Genomic DNA, 6,000 nt, shown 5'->3' with positions numbered 1-6,000 from the left:
GGTGCTGGGTCCAGAACTCTTCAGAGTATCTGTCTATCTGTCTGTCCATGGTATTACTAACTCCCTATGGAGAATAGAGGGATCCTTGAGTAAATGTTTAAGGAGTAAATAAAAGTAGTGGGTTTGTGTGTCTTAGGGTTTTACTGCTGTGAACAGACACCATGACCAAAGCAACTCTTATAAGGACAACATTTAATTGGGACTGGCTTACAGGTTCAGAGGTTCAGTCCCTTATCATCATAGCAGGAAGCAGAGCAGCATCCAGATATGGTGCTGGAGAAGGAGCTAAGAGTTCTACATCTTGATTCAAAGGCAACCAGGAGAGACTGGCATCCACAGACAGCTAGGAGAAAGCTCTCTTCCGAAATGGGTGGAGCTTACGTTAGGACTCCAAAGCCCACGCCCACAGTGACACACTTCCTTCAACAAGGCCTCACCTCCCAATAGTGCCACTCCCTGAGCCAAGCATATTCAAACCACTACACAGTGTGTGCGTATTCTAGACAAGGAGGAATGTCTCAGATCCATGGGAAGTTGCAGAGTATTCCTTGGCTCAGATTCAGAATGCCAAAGTCTTAGTCTGGTCTATGTGTAGGTGTTGGCAGTGTGTGCAAAAACTAGCAGCTATAGCTTCCTTCCTCCAGATGACTTTGGTTTTTCTGTACATATGCTTGTCTGTCTGCCCTTCCTCTACTCCCTCATCATCCTGTCTCAGTGTTCTACTGCTGTGAAGAGATACTATGACCAGGGCAACTCATACAAAGGAAAAGCACTGAGTTGGAGATACTATGACCAGGACAACTCATACAAAGGAGAAGCATTGAGTTGGGATGTTTAGATGTCTAGTCCATTATCATCATGGCAGGGAGCATGTCAGCACACATGCAGGCATGGTACTGAAGAAGTAGCTGAGAGGCCTACATCCAGATCCATAGGAAGCAAGAAGAAAGAGTCCTGGTTTATGCTTTTGAGATCTCAAAGTCCACCCCCAGTGACACATTTCCTCAAACAAAACCACACCTCCTAATCCTTTTCAAATAGGGCTACTCTGACATTCATAGGAACCTATGGGGGACATTCTTAATCAAACCACCACATACCCCGATCATATTTCCAAGACCAAGCTATGCTGGATACAGCCCTCTTCTAATAAACTTCATATCCCCAACAATGTCGCAGTGTCTCCACTGAACTCCACACCCAAATCTCTTTCACTAAACCCCAAGGAAAGCACTAAGGACTTTGAGAGGTGATTATATCAGGAGGGTGGGGCCTTTGCAAATGGGATTAGTGTCCTTATGAAAGAGATCCAGAGACCACCCACGTCTCTGTCCTGTGAAGCCATAACAGTGAAAAGAATAAGGGCTCAGGGCCAGCAGGCTAGCCGGGTCAGAGCAAACGCTTGCTGGCACTGAGTAGCCATCAAACACAAAAGAAAATGGGGGCCTATGAATGATGTGGGAAGACTAGTAAAACACTGTAGAGTTGACATGAACCCAGGAGCCCACAGAGCACGCTCTGGATGGCCAGACTAGGACTAGAGTAACAAATCAATACCACAGCAATGGGTTACAGCTCAACATAGGGAATGCATCCATCCAGGAGCCCAGGCCCAGAAAGACAAACACCACCTGTTCCCTCTCATAGGTCTGGCCTAACTTCAAACTGTGAAATTTGTACACCTTTAAGTGTAGCAGTTTGGACACTGGGAAGGGGCCATAAGACAGGCACAGGAAGAGGCTTCTGGGGTGAGAGGATGGCAGACTCTATGTGATAAAGTAATGACAGGACATTGGGGGTTAAGTGTTTATGTGAGAATTGGGCCTGGGAGTGAGGAGAAAAGGCATAGAATGAATAACCCAAGTTAAGGATTATAAAAGCAAAGCCCTTATGAAAACCCACCACTTTTTTTACTAATTAAAAATATATTTTAAAAAAATGGTTTGAGCAGAGATACCATGCATAGGTGTAAAATGTTACTCCCAGAAGACACTGGGTTTTAAATTAAAATCTCAGTTTTAGGTGTGAGATATTCCTTGAGTTATGGGTTAGAAAGCCCCCAAAGTCCCCATCAAACAAGCCAGACTTTTGTCATTGCTTTCAGTTGGTCACCTTAACTAGATGGCAAGACCTCATTGCTGAAAACACGGCACACTTTGCTTTTAAGGCACACAGAAATCAAGCTGGAACTTGCCTGAAAACTTCTCCCTGCTGGTTGTTGGCTTTTGTACTGTTTCTGGAAGAAGGAAGAGAGACATTTACAACATTGCCCAGATGTGAGTCCTGAATGCTGCCACTGAGCGGCCAAGCAAGACATGCCCACTGGAACAATAGAGGAAGAGGTCATAGGGTGACCACCTGCACTGGAACAATAGTGGATGATGTCATAGGGTGACCACCTGCACTGGAGCAGTAGTGGATGATGTCATAGGGTGACCACCTGCACTGGAACAATAGTGGATGATGTCATAGGGTGACCACCTGCACTGGAACAATAGTGGATGATGTCATAGGGTGACCACCTGCACTGGAGCAATAGTGGATGATGTCATAGGGTGACCACCTGCACTGGAACAATAGTGGATGATGTCATAGGGTGACCAGCTGCACTGGAGCAGTAGTGGATGAGGTCCTGGCGGTGACCACCTACTTTTAAATTGGATCTGAGGCCTGAAGGAGCAAATCCATGCCTTTAAACTGAGTCAGGAGTCCACAGCTTAGAAGGTCACAAGCCTAGAGGAGAACCCACTACCGTCATGGCGTTGTCAGACTGCTTTGGAAATACTTGTGCTTATACCCATACATCTGTACTACTCCCAACACTGCCCAGAGATGGTTGGCTCTTCTTACTGCAGTCAGCAGCTAATGTAACCGGCCCAAGAGCTGAGAATAAGCAACTGTTGAGCCCTCAGCCCTCAGTGTGCCGTCCCCATCACACACTCCCAGCCTAGGCTCGGGAACCTCATGGAAGAGGGGACTCAGGTGCTGGAGGTAGGGAAGAGCACCGTGAAATGCCGTCCCCAGGACCCGACCAGCTATTTCACTCAGGAACTCACTGTCACTATGGTTAATGCCCATGCCAGCAGGCAACACTGACAGGACTCAGTGGATAACAACAAAATCCCGTGAAGGTGGGAGAGGGGACGTTGTGGGGAGAGGAGAGGGGTGAGTTGGGGTGAAAGGGATCAAAACACATTGTATATCCATATGAAAGTGTCAGGGAATCAGTCAAAGATATTTTAAAAAGAAAGAAAATATAGCCCTCTAAAGGAGGTAGGGAATAGGGCAGTTGGAGCAGGCTTTTGAGAGAGACCCACCTAACATTACCACAGGCTAGCACCAACAGTGGTGAGTGTATGCCTAATACTTACCCTTGACCTGGGGTGACCTTCTGAATTCCCACAGATCCAGCCTAACATGAAGAAAGACATCAGGGAAGTCCTTGTGGGGGTGGGGAGCATCCTGAAAACCACAAGGCCGTCTGTTAATCCCACAGCCTGGAGGACATAGACACCGACCCAAATTATGGCCAAATGAAAGCAAGCTTTATTTGTGTACACATCTACAGCTGTCCCCCCTGAAGGTGAGGTTTACAAGACAAGCCCTGAGCCAATTTTTCAAGCCCTTCTCTATAGCACAAAACCATAGGACGGAGGCTTCTGCATGTAAGCATGGTTACAGAAACAAGACCAGACAGTTAAGGAAAAGTGGGTCATGGAGCAATGGGTACAGAACATTGCTGAGAACGGGTGGCTCTGGGGTTGGTTAACGGTACCCTAGTAACCGAACACGGTTACTAGGGTAGGGTGCAGCCCAGCTCTGAAACGCAAAAAAAAAAAAGTTTTATAGTAAACAGAACCTTAACTTACCTACAGACTCAAAATGGCTTCTAGGAACTAAATGGAGATGGGCTGGTTTCTCACTGTCTAGGGAAGCAGACACAAGGACAGCCTCAAAGATATCCCAGACAGAGAAGCCTGGGAGTGCTGGTGAGTACGCCTCATGTGGTGTCCTGGATAAGAGCTTGGGACACAGAGAATATAAGGGAAACTGAGGAAATCTGAATAAAGCTTAGACCACAGGGACTTTGGTTCCCTGGCTGTGCAGAGTGAGTCGTGCAGAGTGGGACATCTGCAGGAAAGAGAACCGTGTAGGTGTCCAGGAAGTCTCGGGTCGGTCTTCACAGCGATACTGTGGCCACAAAACTATCTTTAATCGAGAGGGCTCTTGGGCTGAGTGTGTAGGACAGTTGGAAGTGAGCTTGCTCAGCATGTATAATGCCCTGGTGTTAAGTACCAAGTAGCATGGTGCCACAGGCTAGTAAACCTGATGCCCGGGAGACGGGAACAAGAGGACCAGAAGCTCAGGGTCCTTCTTGGCTGCTTAGCAAGTTCGAAGCCAGCATGGGATTCATAAGACTGTCTCCACGGTAAGGGGAGGGATTCAAAGTTTAAATAAGGGTTTGGAAAAGCCAAGCTTGGTAACACAATGTAGTCTCAGTTCTGAAAAGATGAATCCATCTTCTGGAGCTCGAGGGCCAGTCAGCCTATGCAAATCAGTAAGCTCCAGGTTCAGTGAGAGACAGAAGAGTAAAGTTGGAGAGCCATCAAGGAAGACACACAACATTGACTTCTGACTTCGGCAATGCCTCTTCACTCACACATGCTCGAAGACTTATGAACATGTACATATATTACACACACACACAGTTTAAATAAACATGAAAAAGGAATCAGGTCTCTACAACAATGTCACATGGTCAAGAAATGTGTGCTTACACAACCTTGAACTTCAAGAGGCATTCTGGGTTCCAGATGGTTGTAAGACTCAAAGAGCATTCTCCACTTCTTAAAAGGAGACTAAGAACACAATGGTGGTGGATATTTACATAGTCTTGGAAGAAATAAGCATCATGCCAACTTACCCACCCAAGAGGTAATACTCTGTGTGGCCAACAGGCAAACCAAGCACAGCCCACCTCCTGCTCCCCGGGTTCCAGGCCCTACAGGGCACATTAGATTAACTCATTTAATCGCCACAAGGAGCCTACATGTAACAATCCTGTCCCCAATTAGAGATGACAAATGAAGGTCTGGCAGGAGAAAGACAGCTGTGTAGTTAAGCGGTGACAGAGACAGGGAACATCTGTTCCTAGTTCACAAAGGCAGCAGACACACCACAGACCAGGAGAGCAAACATGGATGGGTTGGTATCTTTTGTGACAGCGGGTGTACACTCTCTCAATAAGAAGGCAATGGGCTCCTTCACAGGCAGAAAGGTCACTCTTGTGAGACAGACACATAGTGCATGGTCACACCTCCGAAGCACAGTTCCACCTCTCCAGCTACCAGAGCAAAACCAGCTCCATACGTGCCTGTCAATCTGGCTGGCATTCAAGAGATCTGGTCCCCAGTGTGTGCATTTGTAAGCTGCCTTCTTCTTCAGGAAGCAGATCCGGGTTAAGGTTCAAAATCCAAGATGCTTCTTGGCCAGGGACCTTCCCCACCATCAACAACTGTGGAAGGAGGGACACGGGACAGAGAGGAGAAATGTCACCCCAAACCCCCAGGAAGCCCTGCCGCTTCCACAGGACTGGATGACCTCCACTGCTCAGGGAGCCCTGTCCTGTTGTTTGTGATGTTTTGTTTTGTTGACACAGGGTCTCTCTATATGGCCTAGCTGTCCTTGAACTCAATGTGTAGGCAGACTGGCTTTGAACTCACAGAAATTCACCCATGGGGCTGCAAACCCTTTCAGCTCCTTCAGTCTTCTCTCTCACTCCTCCATTGGGAACCTCTTGATCAATGCAACGGTTAGCTGTGAGCATCCACCTCTGAATATGTCAGTCTCTGACAGATCTCTAAGGAGACAGCTATATCAGGATCCTGTCAGCATGCACTTCCTGGCATCCACATCAGTGTCTGCCTTTGGTGACTGCTCATGGGATGGATACCCAGGTGGAGCAGTCTCCAGATGGCCCCTCCTTCAGTTTCTGTCCCA

This window comes from Arvicanthis niloticus, chromosome 23, assembly GCF_011762505.2.
Source record: "Arvicanthis niloticus isolate mArvNil1 chromosome 23, mArvNil1.pat.X, whole genome shotgun sequence".
Classification (NCBI taxonomy): domain Eukaryota; kingdom Metazoa; phylum Chordata; class Mammalia; order Rodentia; family Muridae; genus Arvicanthis; species Arvicanthis niloticus.
The sequence above is the reverse complement of the archived record's forward strand: the minus strand, read 5'-3'. Positions refer to the sequence as shown.